General features: G+C 39.2%; 2 long non-coding RNA genes across 2 annotated transcripts; both read left to right on the top strand.

The window, feature by feature from the left end:
- The first annotated feature begins 3,060 nt into the window (after positions 1 to 3,060).
- LOC145229882 (uncharacterized) lies at positions 3,061 to 8,033 on the top strand. Its single transcript, XR_013860501.1, has 8 exons — positions 3,061 to 4,182; positions 4,500 to 4,695; positions 5,218 to 5,340; positions 5,658 to 5,853; positions 6,382 to 6,503; positions 6,815 to 7,008; positions 7,523 to 7,645; positions 7,963 to 8,033. It is a non-coding gene; the product is annotated as an uncharacterized LOC145229882 (long non-coding RNA).
- A 647-nt stretch (positions 8,034 to 8,680) lies between these two features.
- On the top strand, positions 8,681 to 20,039 carry LOC145229881 (uncharacterized). Its single transcript, XR_013860500.1, has 20 exons — positions 8,681 to 8,797; positions 9,115 to 9,309; positions 9,839 to 9,960; positions 10,244 to 10,431; positions 10,957 to 11,078; positions 11,391 to 11,582; positions 12,099 to 12,220; positions 12,533 to 12,721; positions 13,240 to 13,362; positions 13,680 to 13,865; positions 14,391 to 14,513; positions 14,743 to 14,860; positions 16,005 to 16,193; positions 16,763 to 16,940; positions 17,024 to 17,225; positions 17,470 to 17,591; positions 17,877 to 18,086; positions 18,449 to 18,567; positions 19,007 to 19,494; positions 19,728 to 20,039. It is a non-coding gene; the product is annotated as an uncharacterized LOC145229881 (long non-coding RNA).
- Positions 20,040 to 24,357: the final 4,318 nt, after the last annotated feature.

The following is a 24,357-nucleotide window of genomic DNA, read 5'->3' as shown; positions in this document are numbered from 1 at the left end:
CGAAAACGAAAAGATTCGAATGAACACTGCACTTGAAGGAATACACATGGTGTAGAATAGAAAAATAAAAAGGGAAGTCAATAATAATGGTGACAATTGGTGTTAACGAAACGAAGCCATCTCGACAAACAGAGGATTTTAAATATCTAAGTTTTTTGGGTGGTTCGTGCTTAAGCAGCTTGTTTCCAAATCATGGGCCAAAGCGATGGTTTGATGGGCAGAGTTGTATATTTAACTGGACTGGGCGATCTTGTTACCACATTAAACTTACTTCTTTAAGCAGAAATTTGTGATTGCGAGGGTTTTGTAAGCAAATAATTCTTGGAGGAATTAGAAAGTCTCAAGGGATAGAGGTTTGGAATAAATGACATCTGTCTGAGTAACTTCTACACGCATAATTGTACGTTTTACGACATTTCGGAACATACGGAAATATTATCGAAATTGCGGAAAATTGAATGAGTAATTAAAAAAACATGTAATATTAAGCTTGTGGCATCGGAACAGCTTGTGTTCTGACAACCATGATTATCTGGTATGTTCAAAACATTGTTTCAGGGAACATTTATTTATCAATTCGATTTGTTTAGGTTATAAAGGCTTCAAGCAATCATCTGCAGCGTTAGCAAGCTGAGCTTCTTAGGAAAGAGAAACACACTGTTCGACGGTTGAGTGCAAACTATGGAGCCAGAACACAAAGCACAATAAATCAGGTTAGGTTCAATATGTTGATTGCCATACTAACGAGTGGTACAGCGATATCGTCTGTAATACTTTGATGCTATTTATTTTGTGTACATCCTTGTAATGATATGACAGTAAACTCTTGTCTAGCATTTTCAAACTGTCGTCGTATGTGCATACTTTGGTTGCAAACCATTTAATCTGCAAGTCATGTTATTATAATACACTATTAGCGGCACCTAATTGCGCACAAATTAGGGTTCAGTTGTATTACATGTGTTTTGACACAAGTCTCTCATCGATTTCTTTCTTTCAAGCCTGTTGATATTTTGTTATTTGTTTTCAGCTGTAAGAGCACTGTACGATGTTTCCCACTAGGACACGACAGAATCTGTTTTGTCGAGCATCATCCATTTACTAACGACGCATATCAGAAACCTGTGGGAAGCCGAATTCGTTAATGTCTACCCGAAAACGAAAAGATTCGAATGAACACTGCACTTGAAGGAATACACATGGTGTAGAATAGAAAAATAAAAAGGGAAGTCAATAATAATGGTGACAATTGGTGTTAACGAAACGAAGCCATCTCGACAAACAGAGGATTTTAAATATCTAAGTTTTTTGGGTGGTTCGTGCTTAAGCAGCTTGTTTCCAAATCATGGGCCAAAGCGATGGTTTGATGGGCAGAGTTGTATATTTAACTGGACTGGGCGATCTTGTTACCACATTAAACTTACTTCTTTAAGCAGAAATTTGTGATTGCGAGGGTTTTGTAAGCAAATAATTCTTGGAGGAATTAGAAAGTCTCAAGGGATAGAGGTTTGGGATAAATGACATCTACTTGAGTAACTTATACACACGTAATTGTACGTTTTACGACATTTCGGAACATACGGAAAAATTATCGTAATTGCGGAAAATTAAATGTGTAATTGAAAAACATGTAAATTTAAACTTGTGGCATCGGGATAGCTTGTGTTCTGACAACAATGATTGTCTGGTATGTTCAAAACATTGTTTTAGGGAACATTTATTTATCAATTTAATTTGTTTAGGTTATGAAGGCTTCAAGCAATCATCGGCAGCGTTAGCAAGCTGAGCTTCTTAGGGAAGAGAAACACACTGTTCGACGGTTGAGTGCAAACTATGGAGCCAGAACACAAAGCACAATAAATCAGGTTAGGTTCAATATGTTGATTGCCATACTAACGAGCGGTACAGCGATATTGTCTGTAATACTTTGATGCTATTTATTTTGTGTACATCCTTGTAATGATATGACAGTAAACTCTTGTCTAGCATTTTCAAACTGTCGTCGTATGTGCATACTTTGGTTGCAAACCATTTAATCTGCAAGTCATGTTATTATAATACACTATTAGCGGCACCTAATTGCGCACAAATTAGGGTTCAGTTGTATTACATGTGTTTTAACACAAGTCTCTCATCGATTTATTTCTTTCAAGTCCGTTGACATTTTGTTATTTCTTTTCAGCTGTAAGAGCACTGTACGATGTTTCCCACTAGGAAACGACAGAATCTCTTTTGTCGAGCATCATCCATTTACTAACGACGCATATCAGAAACCTTTTGGGAAGCCGAACTCGATAATGTCTACCCGAAAACAAAAAGATTCGTATGAACACCGCACTTGAAGGAATACACATGGTGCGAAACAAAAAAATAAGAAAGTAAGTCAAAGATAACGGTTGCAATTGGTGTTAATGAAACAAAGCCATCTCGACAAACAGAGAATTTGAAATATCTAAGTTTTATGGGGTATGTCGTGTTTAAGTAACGCTTGTACCTCGTTTCCAAGTTATGGTCCAAAGCGATGGTTTAATGGGCAGAGTTGTATATATAACTTGGCTGGGCGATCTTGTTACTACTTTAAGTTGATTTCTTTAAGCAGAAGTTTGGGATTGCGAGGGTTTTGCAAGCAAATAATTCTTGGGGGAATTAGAAAAGGGTCACGGGATAGAGGTTTGGAATAAATGACATCTGTCTGAGTAACTTCTACACGCATAATTGTACGTTTTACGACATTTCGGAACATACGGAAATATTATCGAAATTGCGGAAAATTGAATGAGTAATTAAAAAAACATGTAATATTAAGCTTGTGGCATCGGAACAGCTTGTGTTCTGACAACCATGATTATCTGGTATGTTCAAAACATTGTTTCAGGGAACATTTATTTATCAATTCGATTTGTTTAGGTTATAAAGGCTTCAAGCAATCATCTGCAGCGTTAGCAAGCTGAGCTTCTTAGGAAAGAGAAACACACTGTTCGACGGTTGAGTGCAAACTATGGAGCCAGAACACAAAGCACAATAAATCAGGTTAGGTTCAATATGTTGATTGCCATACTAACGAGTGGTACAGCGATATTGTCTGTAATACTTTGATGCTATTTATTTTGTGTACATCCTTGTAATGATATGACAGTAAACTCTTGTCTAGCATTTTCAAACTGTCGTCGTATGTGCATACTTTGGTTGCAAACCATTTAATCTGCAAGTCATGTTATTATAATACACTATTAGCGGCACCTAATTGCGCACAAATTAGGGTTCAGTTGTATTACATGTGTTTTGACACAAGTCTCTCATCGATTTCTTTCTTTCAAGCCTGTTGATATTTTGTTATTTGTTTTCAGCTGTAAGAGCACTGTACGATGTTTCCCACTAGGACACGACAGAATCTGTTTTGTCGAGCATCATCCATTTACTAACGACGCATATCAGAAACCTGTGGGAAGCCGAATTCGTTAATGTCTACCCGAAAACGAAAAGATTCGAATGAACACTGCACTTGAAGGAATACACATGGTGTAGAATAGAAAAATAAAAAGGGAAGTCAATAATAATGGTGACAATTGGTGTTAACGAAACGAAGCCATCTCGACAAACAGAGGATTTTAAATATCTAAGTTTTTTGGGTGGTTCGTGCTTAAGCAGCTTGTTTCCAAATCATGGGCCAAAGCGATGGTTTGATGGGCAGAGTTGTATATTTAACTGGACTGGGCGATCTTGTTACCACATTAAACTTACTTCTTTAAGCAGAAATTTGTGATTGCGAGGGTTTTGTAAGCAAATAATTCTTGGAGGAATTAGAAAGTCTCAAGGGATAGAGGTTTGGGATAAATGACATCTACTTGAGTAACTTATACACACGTAATTGTACGTTTTACGACATTTCGGAACATACGGAAAAATTATCGTAATTGCGGAAAATTAAATGTGTAATTGAAAAACATGTAAATTTAAACTTGTGGCATCGGGATAGCTTGTGTTCTGACAACAATGATTGTCTGGTATGTTCAAAACATTGTTTTAGGGAACATTTATTTATCAATTTAATTTGTTTAGGTTATGAAGGCTTCAAGCAATCATCGGCAGCGTTAGCAAGCTGAGCTTCTTAGGGAAGAGAAACACACTGTTCGACGGTTGAGTGCAAACTATGGAGCCAGAACACAAAGCACAATAAATCAGGTTAGGTTCAATATGTTGATTGCCATACTAACGAGCGGTACAGCGATATTGTCTGTAATACTTTGATGCTATTTATTTTGTGTACATCCTTGTAATGATATGACAGTAAACTCTTGTCTAGCATTTTCAAACTGTCGTCGTATGTGCATACTTTGGTTGCAAACCATTTAATCTGCAAGTCATGTTATTATAATACACTATTAGCGGCACCTAATTGCGCACAAATTAGGGTTCAGTTGTATTACATGTGTTTTAACACAAGTCTCTCATCGATTTATTTCTTTCAAGTCCGTTGACATTTTGTTATTTCTTTTCAGCTGTAAGAGCACTGTACGATGTTTCCCACTAGGAAACGACAGAATCTCTTTTGTCGAGCATCATCCATTTACTAACGACGCATATCAGAAACCTTTTGGGAAGCCGAACTCGATAATGTCTACCCGAAAACAAAAAGATTCGTATGAACACCGCACTTGAAGGAATACACATGGTGCGAAACAAAAAAATAAGAAAGTAAGTCAAAGATAACGGTTGCAATTGGTGTTAATGAAACAAAGCCATCTCGACAAACAGAGAATTTGAAATATCTAAGTTTTATGGGGTATGTCGTGTTTAAGTAACGCTTGTACCTCGTTTCAAAGTTATGGTCCAAAGCGATGGTTTAATGGGCAGAGTTGTATATATAACTTGGCTGGGCGATCTTGTTACTACTTTAAGTTGATTTCTTTAAGCAGAAGTTTGGGATTGCGAGGGTTTTGCAAGCAAATAATTCTTGGGGGAATTAGAAAAGGGTCACGGGATAGAGGTTTGGAATAAATGACATCTGTCTGAGTAACTTATAAACACATAATTTTGAGTTTTATGACATTTCGGAACATACGGAAATGTTATCGTAATTGCGGAAAATTGAATGAGTAATTAAAAAACATGTAAATTTAAACTTGTGGCATCGGAATAGCTAGTGTTCTGACAACCATGATTATCTGGTATGTCAAAAACATTGTTTTTATTTATTTATCCATTTAATTTGTTTAGGTTATGAAGGCTTCAAGCAATCATCGGCAGCGTTAGCAAGCTGAGCTTCTTAGGGAAGAGAAACACACTGTTCGACGGTTGAGTGCAAACCATGGAGCCAGAACACGAAGCACAATAAATCAGGTTAGGTTCAATATGTTGATTGCCATACTAACGAGTGGTACAGCGATATTGTCAGTACTACATTGATGCTATTTATTTTGTGTACATCCTTGTAATGATGTGACAGTAAACTCTTGTCTAGCATTTTCATACTGTCGTCGTGTGTGCATACTTTGGTTGCAAACCATTTATTCTGCAAGTCATGTTATTATAATACACTATTAGCGGCACCTAATTGCGCACAAATTAGGGTTCAGTTGTATTACATGTGTTTTAACACAAGTCTCTCATCGATTTATTTCTTTCAAGTCCGTTGACATTTTGTTATTTGTTTTCAGCAGTAAGAGCACTGTACGATGTTTCCCACTAGGAAACGACAGAATCTGTTTTGTTGAGCATCATCCATTTACTAACGACGCATATCAGAAACCAGTGGGAAGCCGAACTCGATAATGTCTACCCGAAAACAAAAAGATTCGTATGAACACCGCACTTGAAGGAATACACATGGTGCAAAACAAAAAAAATAAGAAAGTAAGTCAAAGATAACGGTGGCAATTGCTGTTAATGAAGCAAAGCCATCTCGACAAACAGAGAATTTGAAATATCTAAGTTTTATGGGGTGGGTCGTGTTTAAGTAACGCTTGTACCTCGTTTCCAAGTTATAGTCCAAAGCGATGGTTTAATAGGCAGAGTTGTATATATAACTTAGCTGGGCGATCTTGTTACTACTTTAAGTTTATTTCTTTAAACAGAAGTTTGTGATTGCAGGGGTTTTGCAAGCAAATAATTCTGGAGGAATTAGAAAAGAGTCAATGGGATAGCGGTTTGGAATAAATGACATCTGTCTAAGTAACTTCTACACGCATAATTGTACGTTTTACGACATTTCGGAACATACGGAAATATTATCGAAATTGCGGAAAATTGAATGAGTAATTAAAAAACATGTAATATTAAGCTTCTGGCATCGGAACAGCTTGTGTTCTGACAACCATGATTATCTGGTATGTTCAAAACATTGTTTCAGGGAACTTTTATTTATCAATTCGATTTGTTTAGGTTATAAAGGCTTCAAGCAATCATCTGCAGCGTTAGCAAGCTGAGCTTCTTAGGAAAGAGAAACACACTATTTGTCGGTTTAATGCAAACTATGGAACCGAACACAAAGCACAATAAATCAGGTTAGGTTCAATATGTTGATTGCCATACTGACGAGTGTTACAGCGATATTGTCAGTACTACATTGATGCTATTTATTTTGTGTACATTCTTGCAATGTTATGACAGTAAACCCCTGTCTAGCATTTTCAAACTGCCGTCGTGTGTGCACACCTTGGTTGCAAACATTTAATCTGCAAGTCATGTTATTGCATTCTTAGCGGCACCTAACTGCGCACAAATTAGGGTTCAGTTGTATTACATGTGTGTGGAAAGAAGTCTCCTATTGACTTATTTGTTTCAAGTCCGTTGACATTTTGTTATTTCTTTTCAGCTGTAAGAGCACTGTACGATGTTTCCCACTAAGAGACGACAGAATCTGTTTTGTCAAGCATCATCCATTTACTAACGACGCATATCAGAAACCTGTGGGAAGCCAAATTCGATAACGCCTACCCGAAAACGAAAAGATTCGTATAAACACCGCACTTGAAGCAATACACATGGTGCAGAACAAAAAATAAAAAAGTAAGTCAATAATAATGGTGACAATTGGTTTTAACAAAATAAAGCCATCTCGACAAACAGTGGTTTTGAAATATCTTATTTTTTTTGGTGGGTCGTATTTAAGTAACGCTTGTACCTTGTTTCCAAGTTATAGTCCAAAGCGATGAAGAGTTCTATAGTTAACTGGACTGGGCGATCTTGTTACTACTTTAAGTTTGGTTCTTTAAGCAGAAGTTTGGGATTGCGAGGGTTTTGCAAGTAAATAATTCTGGGGGAATTAGAAAAGGGTCACGGGATAGAGGTTTGGGATAAATGACATCTGTCTGAGTAACTTATACACACATAATTGTTCGTTTTACGACATTTCGGAACATACGGAAATGTTATCGAAATTGCGAAAAATTAAATGAGTAATTAAAAAAAGGAAATTTGGTCTTGTGGCATCGGGATAGCTAGTGTTCTGACAACCATGTTTGTCTGGTATGTTCAAAACATTGTTTCAGGGAACATTTATTTATCAATTTAATTTGTTTAGGTGATGAACGCATCAAGCAATCATCTGCAGCGTTAGCAACCTGGGCTTCTTAGGAAATAGAAACACAGTGTTCGACGGTTGAGTGCAAACTATGGAGCCAGAACACAAAGCACAATAAATCAGGTTAGGTTCAATATGTTGATTGCCATACTAACGAGTGGTACAGCGATATTGTCTGTAATACTTTGATGCTATTTATTTTGTGTACATCCTTGTAATGATATGACAGTAAACTCTTGTCTAGCATTTTCAAACTGTCGTCGTATGTGCATACTTTGGTTGCAAACCATTTAATCTGCAAGTCATGTTATTATAATACACTATTAGCGGCACCTAATTGCGCACAAATTAGGGTTCAGTTGTATTACATGTGTTTTGACACAAGTCTCTCATCGATTTATTTCTTTCAAGCCTGTTGATATTTTGTTATTTGTTTTCAGCTGTAAGAGCACTGTACGATGTTTCCCACTAGGACACGACAGAATCTGTTTTGTCGAGCATCATCCATTTACTAACGACGCATATCAGAAACCTGTGGGAAGCCGAATTCGATAATGTCTACCCGAAAACGAAAAGATTCGAATGAACACTGCACTTGAAGGAATACACATGGTGTAGAATAGAAAATTAAAAAGGGAAGTCAATAATAATGGTGACAATTGGTGTTAACGAAACGAAGCCATCTCGACAAACAGAGGATTTTAAATATCTAAGTTTTTTGGGTGGTTCGTGCTTAAGCAGCTTGTTTCCAAATCATGGGCCAAAGCGATGGTTTGATGGGCAGAGTTGTATATTTAACTGGACTGGGCGATCTTGTTACCACTTTAAACTTACTTCTTTAAGCAGAAATTTGTGATTGCGAGGGTTTTGTAAGCAAATAATTCTTGGAGGAATTAGAAAGTCTCAAGGGATAGAGGTTTGGGATAAATGACATCTACTTGAGTAACTTGTGCACACGTAATTGTACGTTTTACGACATTTCGGAACATACGGAAAAATTATCGTAATTGCGGAAAATTAAATGTGTAATTGAAAAACATGTAAATTTAAACTTGTGGCATCGGGATAGCTAGTGTTCTGACAACAATGATTGTCTGGTATGTTAAAAACATTGTTTTAGCGAACATTTGTTTATCAATTTAATTTGTTTAGGTTATGAAGGGTTCAAGCAATCATCGGCAGCGTTAGCAAGCTGAGCTTCTTAGGAAAGAGAAACACACTGTTCGACGGTTGAGTGCAAACTATGGAGCCAGAACACGAAGCACAATAAATCAGGTTAGGTTCAATATGTTGATTGCCATACTAACGAGGGGTATACCGATATTGTCAGTAATACTTTGATATTATTTATTTTGTGTACATCCTTGTAATGATGTGACAGTAAACTCATGTCTAGCATTTTCATACTGTCGTCGTGTGTGCATACTTTGGTTGCAAACCATTTAATCTGCAAGTTATGTTATTATAATACACTATTAGCGGCACCTAATTGCGCACAAATTAGGGTTCAGTTGTATTACATGTGTTTTAACACAAGTCTCTCATCGATTTATTTCTTTCAAGTCCGTTGACATTTTGTTATTTGTTTTCAGCTGTAAGAGCACTGTACGATGTTTCCCACTAGGAAACGACAGAATCTGTTTTGTTGAGCATCATCCATTTACTAACGACGCATATCAGAAACCAGTGGGAAGCCGAACTCGATAATATCTACCCGAAAACGAAAAGATTCGAATGAACACCGTACATCAAGCAATACACATGGTGCAGAACAAAAAAATAAAAAAGTATGTCAAAGATAATGGTGACAATTGGTGTTAATGAAACAAAGCAATCTCGACAAACAGAGAATTTGAAATATCTCAGTTTTTCTGAGGGTGGGTCGTGTTCAAGTAACGCTTGTACCTCGTTTCCAAGTTATAGTCCAAAGCGATGGTTTAATGGGCAGAGTTGTATATATAACTTGGCTGGGCGATCTTGTTACTACTTTAAGTTTTTTTTTTTAAGCAGAAGTTTGGGATTGCAGGGGTTTTGCAAGTAAATAATTCTGCAGGAATTAGAAAAGGGTCACGGGATAGAGGTTTGGAATAAATGACATTTGTCTGAGTAACTTATACACACATAATTGTACGCTTTATGACATTTCGGAACATACGGAAATGTTATCGAAATTGCGGAAAATTGAATGAGTAATTAAAAAACATGTAAATTTAAACTTGTGGCATCGGGATAGCTAGTGTTCTGACAACCATAATTATCTGGTATGTTCAAAACATTGTTTTAGGCAACATTTATTTATCAATTCGATTTTTTTAGGTTATAAAGGCTTCAAGCAATCATCTGCAGCGTTAGCAAGCTGAGCTCCTTAGGAAAGAGAAACACACTATTTGTCGGTTGAATGCAAGCTATGGAGCCGAACACAAAGCACAATAAATCAAGTTAGGTTCAATATGTTGATTGCCATACTGACGAGTGTTACAGCGATATTGTCAGTACTACATTGATGCTATTTATTTTGTGTACATTCTTGCAATGGTATGACAGTAAACCCCTGTCTAGAATTTTCAAACTGCCGTTGTGTGTGCATACTTTGGTTGCAAACCATTTAATCTGCAAGTCATGTTATTTCATTCTTAGCGGCACTTAACTGCCCACAAATTAGGGTTCGGTTGTATTACATGTGTGTGGATAGAAGTCTCCCATTGACTTATTTGCTTCAAGTCAGTTGACGACGCATATCAGAAACCTGTGGGAAGCCGAACTCGATAATGTCTACCCGAAAACGAAAACGACGCATATCAGAAACCTGTGGGAAGCCGAACTCGATAATGTCTACCCGAAAACGAAAAGATTCGAATGAATACCGCACTTGAAAGAATACACATGGTGCAGAACAAAAAAATAAAAAAGTAAGTCAAAGATAATGGTGGCAATTGGTGTTAATGAAACAGAGCCATCTCGACAAACAGGGGTTTTGAAACATCTAAGCATTATGTGGTGGGTCGTGTTGAAGTAACGCTTGTACATCGTTTCCAAGTTATAGTCCAAAGCGATGGTTTAATGGGCAGAGTTGTATATTTAACTGGACTGGGCGATCTTGTTACTACTTTAAACTTAGTTCTTTAAGCAGAAATTTGTGATTGCGAGGGTTTTGTAAGCAAATAATTCTTGGGGAAATTAGAAAGTGCCATGGGATAGAAGTTTGGGATAAATGACATCTACTTGAGAAACTTATACAGACATAATTGTACGTTTTACGACATTTCGGAACATACGCAATAATTATCGAAATTGCGAAAAATTGAATGAGTAATTAAAAAAAGGAAATTTGGTCTTGTGGCATCGGGACAGCTAGTGTTCTGACAACAATGATTGTCTGGTATGTTCGAAACATTGTTTCAGGGAACATTTATTTATCAATTCGATTTGTTTAGGTTATAAAGGCTTCAAGCAATCATCGGCAGCGTTAGCAAGCTGAGCTTCTTAGGAAAAAGAAACACACTATTTGTCGGTTGAATGCAAACTATGGAGCCGAACACAAAGCACATTAAATCAGGTTAGGTTCAATATGTTGATTGCCATACTGACGAGTGGTACAGCGATACTGTCAGTACTACATTGATGCTATTTATTTTGTGTACATTCTTGCAATGGCATGATAGTAAACCCCTGTCTAGAATTTTCAAACTGCCGTCATGTGTGCATACTTTGGTTGCAAACCATGTAATCTGCAAGTCATGTTATTGCATTCTTAGCGGCACCTAACTGCGCACAAATTGGGGTTCAGTTGTATTACATGTGTGTGGATAGAAGTCTCTCATTGACTCATTTCTTTCAAGTCCGTTGATATTTTGTTATTTGTTTTCAGTTGTATAAGCGCTGTACGATGTTTCCCACTAGGACATGAGAGAATCTGTTTTGTCAAGCATCATCCATTTACTAACGACGCATATCTGAAACGTGTGGTAAGCCGAACTCGATAATGTCTACCCGAAAATGAAAACATTCGTATGAACACCGCTCTTGAAGCAATACACATGGTGCAGAACAACAAAAAAAAGTAAGTCAAAGATAATGGTGACAATTGGAGTTAACGAAACAAAACCATCTCGACAAACAGAGGATTTGAAATATCTAAGTTTTATGGGGGGTTCTTGCTTAAGCAGCTTGTCTCCAAGTTATAGTCCAAAGCGATGGTTTCATGGGCAGAGTTGTATATTTAACTGGACTGGGCGATCTTGTTACTACTTTAAACTTGGTTTTTGAAGCAGAAATTTGGAATTGCGAGGGTTTTGCAAGTAAATAATTCTGGGGAAATTAGAAAAGGGTCACGGGATAGAGGTTTGGAATAAATGACATCTGTCTGTGTAACTTATACACACATAATTGTACGTTTTACGACATTTCGGAACATACGAAAAATTATCGAAATTGCGGAAAATTAAATGTGTAATTAAAAAACATATCAATTTAAATTTGTTGCATCAGGATAGCTAGTGTTCTGACTACAATGATTGTCTGTTATATTCAAAACATTGTTTTAGGTAATATTTATTTATAGATGACATTTGTTTAGGTTATGAAGGCTTCAACCAATCATCGGCAGCGTTAGCAACCTGAGCTTCTTAGGAAAGAGAAACACACTGTTCGACGGTTGAGTGCAAACTATGGAGCCGAACACAAAGCACAATAAATCAGGTTAGGTTCAACATGTTGATTGCCATACTGACGAGTGGTACAGCGATATTGTCAGTACTACATTGATGCTATTTATTTTGTGTACATTCTTGAAATGGTATGACAGTAAACCCCTGTCTAGAATTTTCAAACTGTCGTCGTGTGTGCATACTTTGGTTGCAAACCATTTAATCTGCAAGTCATGTTATTGCATTCTTAGCGGCACCTAACTGCGCACAAATTGGGGTTCAGTTGTATTACATGTGTGTGGATAGAAGTCTCTCATTGACTCATTTCTTTCAAGCCTGTTGATATTTTGTTATTTGTTTTCAGTTGTATAAGCGCTGTACGATGTTTCCCACTAGGACATGAGAGAATCTGTTTTGTCAAGCATCATCCATTTAGCAACGACGCATATCTGAAACCTGTGGGAAGCCGAACTCGATATTGACCCGAAAACGAAAAGATTCGTATGAACACCGCACTTGAAGCAATACACATGCTGCAGAACAACAAAAAAAAGTAAGTCAATGATAATGGTGACAATTGGTGTTAATGAAACGAAGCCATCTCGACAAACAGAGGATTTAAAATATCTAAGTTTTATGGGCCGTTCGTGCTTAAGAAGCTTGTCTCCAAAATTTGGGCCAAAGCGATGGTTTAATGGGCAGAGTTGTATATTTAACTGGGCTGGGCGATCTTGTTACTACTTTAAACTTGGTTTTTGAAGCAGAAATTTGGAATTGCGAGGGTTTTGCAAGCAAATAATTCTTGGGGGAATTAGAAAAGAGTCACGGGATAGAGGTTTGGAATAAATGACATCTGTCTGAGTAACTTCTACACACATAATTGTACGTTTTACGACATTTCGGAACATACGGAAAAATTATCGAAATTGCGGAAAATTAAATGTGTAATTAAAAAACATATCAATTTAAACTTGTGGCATCGGGATAGCTAGTGTTCTGACAACAATGATTGTCTGTTATGTTCGAAACATTGTTTTAGGTAATATTTATTTATAGATGACATTTGTTTAGGTTATTAAGGCTTCAAGCAATCATCGGCAGCGTTAGCAACCTGAGCTTCTTAGGAAAGAGAAACACACTGTTCGACGGTTGAGTGCAAACTATGGAGCCAGAACACAAAGCACAATACATCAGGTTAGGTTCAATATGTTGATTGCCATACTAACGAGTGGTACAGCGATATTGTCAGTAATACTTTGATACTATTTATTTTGTGTACATCCTTGTAATGATATGACAGTAAACTCTTTTCTGGCATTTTCAAACTCTCGTCATGTGTGCATACTTTGGTTGCAAACCATTTAATCTGCAAGTCATGTTATTATAATACACTATTAGCGGCACCTAATTGCGCACAAAATAAGGTACAGTGGTATTACATGTGTTTTGACACAAGTCTCTCATCGATTTATTTCTTTCAAGCCTGTTGACATTTTGTTATTTGTTTTCAGCTGTAAGAGCGCTGTACGATGTTTCCCACTAGGACACGACAGAATCTGTTTTGTCGAGCATCATCCATTTACTAATGACGCATATCAGAAACCTGTGGGAAGCCGAACTCGATAATGTCTACCCGAAAACGAAAAGATTCGAATGAACACCGTACATCAAGCAATACACATGGTGCAGAACAAAAAGTAAGTCAAAGATAATGGTGGCAATTGGTGTTAACGAAACAAAGCCATCTCGACAAACAGGGGTTTTGAAATATCTTATTTTTTGGGAGTGGGTCGTGTTTAGGTAACGCTTGTACGTCGTTTCCAAGTTACAGTCCAAAGCGATGGTTTAATGGGCAGAGTTGTATATTTAACTGGACTGGGCGATATTGATACTACTTTAAACTTAGTTCTTCAAGCAGAAATTTGTGATTGCGAGGGTTTTGTAAGCAAATAATTCTTGGGGGAATTAGAAAGTCTCAGGGGATAGAGGTTTGGGATAAATGACATCTACTTGAGTAGCTTATACACACGTAATTGTACGTTTTACGACATTTCGGAACATACGGAAAAATTATCGAAATTGCGGAAAATTTAATGAGTAATTAAAAAAAGAAAATTGGGTCTTGTGGCATCGGGAAAGCTAGTGTTCTGACAACAATGATTGTCTGGTATGTTCAAAACATTGTTTTAGGGAACATTTATTTATCAATTTAATTTGTTTAGGTTATGAAGGCTTCAAGCAATCATCGGCAGCGTTAGCAAGCTGAGCTTCTTAGGAAAGAGAAACACACTATTTGTCGGTTGAATGCAAACTGTGGAGCCAGAACACAAAGCACAATAAATCAGGTTAGGTTCATTATGTTGATTGCCATACTAACGAGTGGATATATGACAGTGAACCCCGGTCTAGCATTTTCAAATTGTCGTCCTGTGTGCATACTTTGGTTGCAAACCACTTAATCTGCAAGTCATGTTATTACATTCTTAGCGGCACCTAACCGCGCACAAATTGGGGTTCAGTTATATTAAATGTGTTGATACAAGTCTCTCATTGACTTTGGTTGTTTCTTTTCAGCTGTAAGAGCGCTGTACGATGTTTCCCACTAGGACAGGGGTTCTTAACCAGGGGTGCACGCACCCCCAAGGGGTGCGGGAACTGTTCCTAGGGGGTGCGGGGATGCTGAATCATTAAGGTTGGTTAGGTCTATTCTATTTAAGCAATTACAGAAGGGGGAGCGAAAATTGGTTGGTGATTTGAAAGGGGGTGCGAAAATTGGTTGGTGATTTGAAAGGGGTGCAGCAAGGAAAATAGTTTTAGAACCACTGCACTAGGACATGACAGAATCTGTTTTGTCAAGCATCATCCATTTACTAACGACACATATCTGAAACCTATGGGAAGCCGAACTCGATAATGTCTACCCAAAACCAAAAAAAATTGAATGAACACCGTACATCAAGCAATACACATGGTGCAGAACAAAAAATAAAAAAGTAAGTCAAAGATAATGGTGGCAATTGGTGTTAATGAAACGAAGCCATCTCGACAATCAGAGAATTTGAAATATCTAAGTTGTATGGGGTGGGTCGTGTTTAAGTAACGCTTGTGGTTTTGCAAGCAAATAATTCTGGGGGAATTGGAAAAGAGTCACGCTATAGAGATTTGGAATAAATGACATCTGTCTGAGTTTCTTATACACACATAATTGTACGTTTTACGACATTTCGGAACATACGGAAATATTATCGAAATTGCGGAAAATTGAATGAGTAATTAAAAAACATGTAAATTTAAACTTGTGGCATCGGAATAGCTAGTGTTCTGACAACAATGATTGTCTGGTATGTTCAAAACATTACATGAAGCAATACACGGAACAAAAAAAAAGTCAAAGATGATGGTGACAATTGGTGTTAAAGAAACAAAGCCATCTCGACAAACTGGGGTTTTGAAATATCTTTTTTTTGGGGGGGATTTCGTGTTTATGTAACGCTGGTACCCTGTTTCCAAAGTTACTCAAGCAGACGTCATTTATCCCAAACCTCTATCACTTGACACTTTTCTAATTCCCCCCTGAATTATTTGCTTATAAAACCCTCGCAATCCCAAATTTCTGCTTAGGAACTAAGTTTAAAGTAGTAACAAGATCGCCCAGTCCAGGTAAATATACAACTCTGCCCAAAAGGGTTAAAGAGTTTACACTGTCGGTTTTACTAAATTACATCTTATGATCCTAAAGGGGGCTTCGGTGGAATATATGGGTACATTTATGGGATACACGTCTTTCATTGACATATTTTTTTTGACCCTATTCTCATTTTAGTGCTTCTTTTCAGCTGTAAGAACGGTGTACGACGGCGACTCTTTAGTGGAAGATTATCCATTTACCAATGCCGCATATCAGAAACCTGCAGGAAGGTTTGTGTGAAGTCAAACTCGTGCATTTCCGCATGAAGATGAAAAGTTTCAACTCAACACAACATTTAAAAGGATACGGTTGGCGCTGAACAGAAAAATAGGAAAACGTAAGTCAAAAGTAAGTGTGACAACTGACATTACCGAAACAAAACCATGTCCACAAACTGAGGTGTCGAAATAGCACAGTTTTTTGAGCGTTTAAAGGTGTGGGGAGTCGTGTTTAAGTGACACATGCACATTTGTTACTAGATATAGTCCAAAGCAATGGTTTTATGGGCAGAGTTGTGTATTTACGTGGACTGGGTGAATTTGTCACCCGTATAACCATAGTTCATTGAACAGAAAATTAAGTTTCACATACTCGTACCAGCAGAAAATGCTGGGTGGAATTAGAAAAGGGTCAAAGCATAGAGGCTTGGGATGTAAGCAAACCGTCTGACTGACTTATACACATATAATTGCACGTTCTGTGACATTTCGGAATAGACGGAAAAATGATCAAAATTGCGGAAGTTTGGAAATTAGGGAAAGCAAGTTGCAAAATTTCGGAATATGGGACAAACAATTACAAAACATGTAAATTTAGTCGTGTAGCGTCGGAATAGTTAAAATAGATGGTCTGTTATGTTTAAGACATTGTTTTGGGTAACATTTATTTATCGATTACATTTTTAAGGTTATAAAGGTATGAAGCAATCAACATCTGCGTTTGCAAACCGAGCTGCTTAGTAACGAAAAGCACGCTGTTCGTCGATGGCATGCAAACTATAAAGTCAGACCGCAAAAACACATTGTATCAGGTATGATGAAAGGGACTACTGCATGGCTAATCAGTGGGAACTGCAATATTGCAAGTAAAATATTGAGGCTTTGTATTTTGTGTGCATCCTTGCATTTGCATAACAGCAAACTCTTGTCTTGTATTTTCAAACTATAGTGTGCAAGTTACCGGTTTTGCTGGAAACTTTATAAACTACAACCTCGTCCAAACGCACAATTTTGAAAAACGAATCGACTGAGCGAATTTGTTACTACTATAAGCTTAGTTCATTGAGCAGAAAACTTGGTTTGAGGTACTTGTAAAAGCAAAGAACGCTGGGTGGAATTAGAAAAGGGGTGAAGAGATGGAGGTTTAAGATGTAAGCTACCCGTCTGAGTAACTTTTGCACATAAAATTGCATATTTTAAAACATTTTGAAATATCCGGGAAAATTGACAAAGCTGCGGAAGATTGGAGATTAGGAGAAACAAAATGTGAAATAACAATTAAATTTGATCTTGTCGGTACGGAATAGCTAGTGTTTTGATGGAAAAGAAAGGTTTGTCTGTTATGTTCAAGACATCGTTTTGGGTAACGTTGAATTGTCTATTGCATGTTTTCAGGTGATGAAGGTTTGAAGCAATTATCGACAGCGTCTCCAAACCGAGCTGCTTAGGAAAGAGAACACGCCGGTCGTCGATTTAATGCAAACAAAGGAACCAGACCGCAAAGCACATTGTATGAGGTATGATAAAAATGTTTATTGCCATACTAAGGAGTGGTAACAACGATATTGTTAGTAATACAATGATGTCATTTATTTTGTGTATGCTCCCTGTAATGGTTTGAGAGTAAACTATTGTCTATTTTCAAACCGTCGCATGTGCATACGTTTGTTTGCAAATCGTTCAATCAGCACTATTGGTGGATTGCACCCTAAAGTGGGTTCAATTGGATTATATGTGCGTTGATGCACCTGTTTCATTGACTCATTTCTTTCAAGCTTTTTGTCATTTTATAATTTCTTTAGAGCTGTAAGAATGCTGTACGATGTTTCACACAAGAGCACGACGGCGACTGTTTTGTGCAGCATCATTTATTTACCAATGACACATATCAGAAACCTGCAGGAAGGTTTGAGTGAAGTCAAACTCATGCATTACCGCATGAAGATGAAATAATTGAAATGAACACAGCACTTAAAAGGATACGCTTGGCGCTGAACAGAAAAAATAAAAAAGTAAGTGAAAAGTAAATGTAACAACTGACATTAACGAAACAAAGCCATGTCCACAAACTGAGGTTTCGAAATAACATAGTTTTTTGGGCGTTGTGAGGGGTGGGGAATCGTGTTTAAGTAAAAAATGCCCATTTATTCCTAAATAATGTCCAAAGCGGTGGTTTAATGGGCAGAATTGTATATTAGCCGAGACTGGGTGAATTTGTTAATCTGTTAACCTTAGTTCATTGTGCAGAAAATTAACTATGAGGTACTTGTATCAGCAGAAAATGCTGGGTGGAATTAGAAAAGGGTAAAAGGATAGACATTTGGGTTGTAAGCAAACCGCCTGTTTACCAATGACGCATATCAAACACCTACAGGAAGGTTTGAGTGAAGTCAAATCGTGCATTACCACCTGTAGATGAAAAGATTCAAATGAACAATGCACGTAAAGGGATACGTTTGGCGCTGAACAGAAAAATTAAAAGTTAAGTCAAAGGTAAATGTGACAACTGACATTAACGAAATAAAGCATGTTCGCAAACGAAGTTTCGAAATAACATAGTTTTTTTGTGTGTTGAGAGGGGGTGGCTATACACAGGATCCGTTTCGGTCCGTTTTCGTCCGTCATGCGTACACACGCGTAAATTTCGGTCCTTCGCCTTCCGTCGACGTGTATATACAGAATGCGAACCATGCGTTTTTTCCGAAAACGGACGTTAACGCAAGGCCATCCTAACAAATAAAACATGTTCTATTTTTTCGGACGAATGCATGCGATTTTTGGTGTAGTGATAGTGCAAAACTAAGGGATATTTCTAGATTGGTTGATTAGTATAAACTATTTTGAAAAAATCACTAGACTTGAAGCCCTCCTTTTTTAATAATAAATAGAAGTGAAGTAATATGCAAGGTTTTATTTTTAAATCGGCAAAAAGACTTCGAACTCGACTGAAATGCAGAACAACAGCGGGATACAAAACAAACTAATAATGTAAGTAACAATAGCTTTCCGGGAAACAAAGGGGTCAGAAAAGAGTCAATTCATATTAACTTAGTTTGGGCAGTAAATGTCATTGATGCAAAATTTCTAAAAAAGAAAACTGCAAATATGCCATAAGGGTTTAGAAATTTGGAACTATGTTGTATTAGTATTTTGGATGTTGCTTACGAAATACATATGTCCATGGATGTTGTTTACATACACTTAAGTACTGGTTGATGTTTCTGCAACAATCTGTGAATTATGCACTTTAAACTATCATGATTGTATAATCCTTTGATTGACCAATATCAACTAAAGAAATCAAGTTTAACAAGAAAATCTAGTTGGAGAGAAACTTGCTTTGGAGAGAAATTTACCGATACCTATATAAAAAGAACACTAAATATCCAATGGATTTATACACAACACCACAGCCCACAGGTATGTAAATGAAATGATTTATGCTCCATATTTGTAATAAACCTACTGTGTGTGTGTTATGTTTGTAAGGCTTGGACTCAAACAATATGCTGTCAGAGTACTGCAGAGAAAGAATTCTGATCAAAACTAGCATTTATTTTCACATCTTTAGAAGATTGCACTTGTGGATTAAACAAAAGTACTTCTAAACTACTTTGTCCGCACTTTTGTATTTATGTTTTTGTTATTTGTAGGAGACCTGCAGGCAACAACCAGCACAATGCCAAATTATAAGAAGCGACCTACTGATGCTATGATTGCCTTTCATTTTTCCGAAAGTAGAAAATGCTTGAGGCAATCGAAAGAGGCTACAGGAGATTTTTAAAAGCAAATGAATTCTTTAGATGTATGAAGCATTGTGTATAAATACACAATAAAATCCGTTCAGTCTTTGTTTATCCCTGATTTTACCATTTAAACATATTGTTAATGTGCACTGTGTGTTTGTACTTTTTTATTTTGTCTGCTTTATTAGTGTCTTTTACAAAAAATAAGAAACAACATTTGTGCGACATCTGTTTTCCAATAGCGATGTTATTGTGCTGCTATCTTATTTCAGCTAGGTTTGACAACAGAAAATGGGAAAAGTAAGTTGGGTAATGTCGATTGTAAACATTTTAAATTACATTTTTGGTCGGTGTGTTCGAGTTCAACAATATTAAAATTTGTTGGGGCAGGTCTAAGCAAGCCTGGACAGGTCTGGGCACGTACGAGCAGACCTGGGCAGGACTGGGGCCGCCGGGACAGGGCTGAACAGGGCATGGGACAGCTGATGCAGACATTTCGGAACAGAGCGGAAAATGATCAAAAGTGCGGAATTTTGGAAAATGGGGAAACCAAGTAGCAAAATTACGGAATATGAGACGAATGATTGAAAAACATGTAAAGTTAGTCTCGTGACATCGGAATTGCTAAAAGTAATGGGGAGAGCGGAGACAGCTTGCACAGTGTTGGGGCAGGGCTGGGCAGGACTTGGCAAGTCTGGGCAGGGCTGGGCAGGACTTGGGAAGTCTGGGCAGGGCTGAGGCCGCCTTGGCAGCTAGTGCAGACATTTCGGAATTGACGGAAAAAAGATCAAAATTGCGGAATTTTGGAAGTTGGGGAAACTAAGTTGCGAAATTCCGGAATAAGCAACGAAAGATTGAAAAACATGTAAATTTCGTCTCGTGACATCGGAAATGCCAAAAGTAATAGGCAGAGCGGAGACAGCTTGCACAGTGTTTGGGCAGAGCTGTGCAAGTCCGGGCTGGTCTGGGCAGATCTGGACAGGTGTAGGAAAGTCTGGGCAGGTGTAGGAAAGTCTGGGAACGGCTGAGGCTGCCGGGATAGGGCCGGGGCAGCTGGTGCAGACATTTCGGAACTAACGGAAAAAAGATCAAAATTGCGGAATTTTGGAAATTGGGGAAACCAAGTTGCGAAATTGCGGAATGAGAGTCGAATGATTAAAAAGCATGAAAATTTCGTCTCGTGACATCGAAATAGCTAAAAGTAATAGGCAGAGCGGAGACAGCTTGCACAATGTTGGGCAGGGCTGTGCAAATCCGGGATGGTCTGGGCAGATCCGTACATAATCGGGCAGGTCTGGGCAGGTGTAGGAAAGCCTGGGCACGGCTGAGGCTGTCGGGACACGGCCGGGGCAGCTGGTGCGGACATTTCGGAACTAACGGAAAAAGATAAAAATTGCGCAATTTTGGAAATTGGGGAAACCAAATTGCGGAATTGCGGAATGAGAGTCGAATGATTAAAAAGCATGTAAATTTCGTCTCGTGACATCGAAATAGCTAAAAGTAATAGGCAGAGCGGAGACAGCTTGCACAATGTTGGGCAGGGCTGTGCAAATCCGGGATGGTCTGGGCAGATCCGTACATAATCGGGCAGGTCTGGGCAGGTGTAGGAAAGCCTGGGCACGGCTGAGGCTGTCGGGACACGGCCGGGGCAGCTGGTGCGGACATTTCGGAACTAACGGAAAAAGATAAAAATTGCGCAATTTTGGAAATTGGGGAAACCAAATTGCGGAATTGCGGAATGAGAGTCGAATGATTAAAAAGCATGTAAATTTCGTCTCGTGACATCGAAATAGCTAAAAGTAATAGGCAGAGCGGAGACAGCTTGCACAATGTTGGGCAGGGCTGTGCAAATCCGGGATGGTCTGGGCAGATCCGTACATAATCGGGCAGGTCTGGGCAGGTGTAGGAAAGCCTGGGCACGGCTGAGGCTGTCGGGACACGGCCGGGGCAGCTGGTGCGGACATTTCGGAACTAACGGAAAAAGATAAAAATTGCGCAATTTTGGAAATTGGGGAAACCAAATTGCGGAATTGCGGAATGAGAGTCGAATGATTAAAAAGCATGTAAATTTCGTCTCGTGACATCGAAATAGATAAAATTAATAGGCAGAGCGGAGACAGCTTGCACAGTGTTGGGGGCAGGGCTGTGCAGGTCCGGGTTGGTCTGAGTAGGTGTGGGAAAGCCTGGGCACGGCTGAGGCTGTCGGGATAGGTCCGGGGCAGCTCGTGCAGACATTTCGGAACTAACGGAAAAAAGATCAAAATTACGAAATTTGGGGAAACTAAATTGCGGAATTAGAGTCGAATGATTAAAAAGTATGGGGTTAGGGTTAGGGTTAGGGTTAGGGTTAGGGTTAGGGTTAGGGTTAGGGTTAGGGTTAGGGTTAGGGTTAGGGTTAGGGTTAGGGTTAGGGTTAGGGTTAGGGTTAGGGTTAGGGTTAGGGTTAGGGTTAGGGTTAGGGTTAGGGTTAGGGTTAGGGTTAGGGTTAGGGTTAGGGTTAGGGTTAGGGTTAGGGTTAGGGTTAGGGTTAGGGTTAGGGTTAGGGTTAGGGTTAGGGTTAGGGTTAGGGTTAGGGTTAGGGTTAGGGTTAGGGTTAGGGTTAGGGTTAGGGTTAGGGTTAGGGTTAGGGTTAGGGTTAGGGTTAGGGTTAGGGTTAGGGTTAGGGTTAGGGTTAGGGTTAGGGTTAGGGTTAGGGTTAGGGTTAGGGTTAGGGTTAGGGTTAGGGTTAGGGTTAGGGTTAGGGTTAGGGTTAGGGTTAGGGTTAGGGTTAGGGTTAGGGTTAGGGTTAGGGTTAGGGTTAGGGTTAGGGTTAGGGTTAGGGTTAGGGTTAGGGTTAGGGTTAGGGTTAGGGTTAGGGTTAGGGTTAGGGTTAGGGTTAGGGTTAGGGTTAGGGTTAGGGTTAGGGTTAGGGTTAGGGTTAGGGTTAGGGTTAGGGTTAGGGTTAGGGTTAGGGTTAGGGTTAGGGTTAGGGTTAGGGTTAGGGTTAGGGTTAGGGTTAGGGTTAGGGTTAGGGTTAGGGTTAGGGTTAGGGTTAGGGTTAGGGTTAGGGTTAGGGTTAGGGTTAGGGTTAGGGTTAGGGTTAGGGTTAGGGTTAGGGTTAGGGTTAGGGTTAGGGTTAGGGTTAGGGTTAGGGTTAGGGTTAGGGTTAGGGTTAGGGTTAGGGTTAGGGTTAGGGTTAGGGTTAGGGTTAGGGTTAGGGTTAGGGTTAGGGTTAGGGTTAGGGTTAGGGTTAGGGTTAGGGTTAGGGTTAGGGTTAGGGTTAGGGTTAGGGTTAGGGTTAGGGTTAGGGTTAGGGTTAGGGTTAGGGTTAGGGTTAGGGTTAGGGTTAGGGTTAGGGTTAGGGTTAGGGTTAGGGTTAGGGTTAGGGTTAGGGTTAGGGTTAGGGTTAGGGTTAGGGTTAGGGTTAGGGTTAGGGTTAGGGTTAGGGTTAGGGTTAGGGTTAGGGTTAGGGTTAGGGTTAGGGTTAGGGTTAGGGTTAGGGTTAGGGTTAGGGTTAGGGTTAGGGTTAGGGTTAGGGTTAGGGTTAGGGTTAGGGTTAGGGTTAGGGTTAGGGTTAGGGTTAGGGTTAGGGTTAGGGTTAGGGTTAGGGTTAGGGTTAGGGTTAGGGTTAGGGTTAGGGTTAGGGTTAGGGTTAGGGTTAGGGTTAGGGTTAGGGTTAGGGTTAGGGTTAGGGTTAGGGTTAGGGTTAGGGTTAGGGTTAGGGTTAGGGTTAGGGTTAGGGTTAGGGTTAGGGTTAGGGTTAGGGTTAGGGTTAGGGTTAGGGTTAGGGTTAGGGTTAGGGTTAGGGTTAGGGTTAGGGTTAGGGTTAGGGTTAGGGTTAGGGTTAGGGTTAGGGTTAGGGTTAGGGTTAGGGTTAGGGTTAGGGTTAGGGTTAGGGTTAGGGTTAGGGTTAGGGTTAGGGTTAGGGTTAGGGTTAGGGTTAGGGTTAGGGTTAGGGTTAGGGTTAGGGTTAGGGTTAGGGTTAGGGTTAGGGTTAGGGTTAGGGTTAGGGTTAGGGTTAGGGTTAGGGTTAGGGTTAGGGTTAGGGTTAGGGTTAGGGTTAGGGTTAGGGTTAGGGTTAGGGTTAGGGTTAGGGTTAGGGTTAGGGTTAGGGTTAGGGTTAGGGTTAGGGTTAGGGTTAGGGTTAGGGTTAGGGTTAGGGTTAGGGTTAGGGTTAGGGTTAGGGTTAGGGTTAGGGTTAGGGTTAGGGTTAGGGTTAGGGTTAGGGTTAGGGTTAGGGTTAGGGTTAGGGTTAGGGTTAGGGTTAGGGTTAGGGTTAGGGTTAGGGTTAGGGTTAGGGTTAGGGTTAGGGTTAGGGTTAGGGTTAGGGTTAGGGTTAGGGTTAGGGTTAGGGTTAGGGTTAGGGTTAGGGTTAGGGTTAGGGTTAGGGTTAGGGTTAGGGTTAGGGTTAGGGTTAGGGTTAGGGTTAGGGTTAGGGTTAGGGTTAGGGTTAGGGTTAGGGTTAGGGTTAGGGTTAGGGTTAGGGTAGGGTTAGGGTTAGGGTTAGGGTTAGGGTTAGGGTTAGGGGTTGGTTAGGGTTAGGTTAGGGTTAGGTTAG

The sequence above is a fragment of the Phallusia mammillata genome, chromosome 5, assembly GCF_965637545.1.
Source record: "Phallusia mammillata chromosome 5, kaPhaMamm4.hap1.1, whole genome shotgun sequence".
NCBI lineage: Eukaryota > Metazoa > Chordata > Ascidiacea > Phlebobranchia > Ascidiidae > Phallusia > Phallusia mammillata.
The sequence above is the reverse complement of the archived record's forward strand: the minus strand, read 5'-3'. Positions and strand labels throughout refer to the sequence as shown.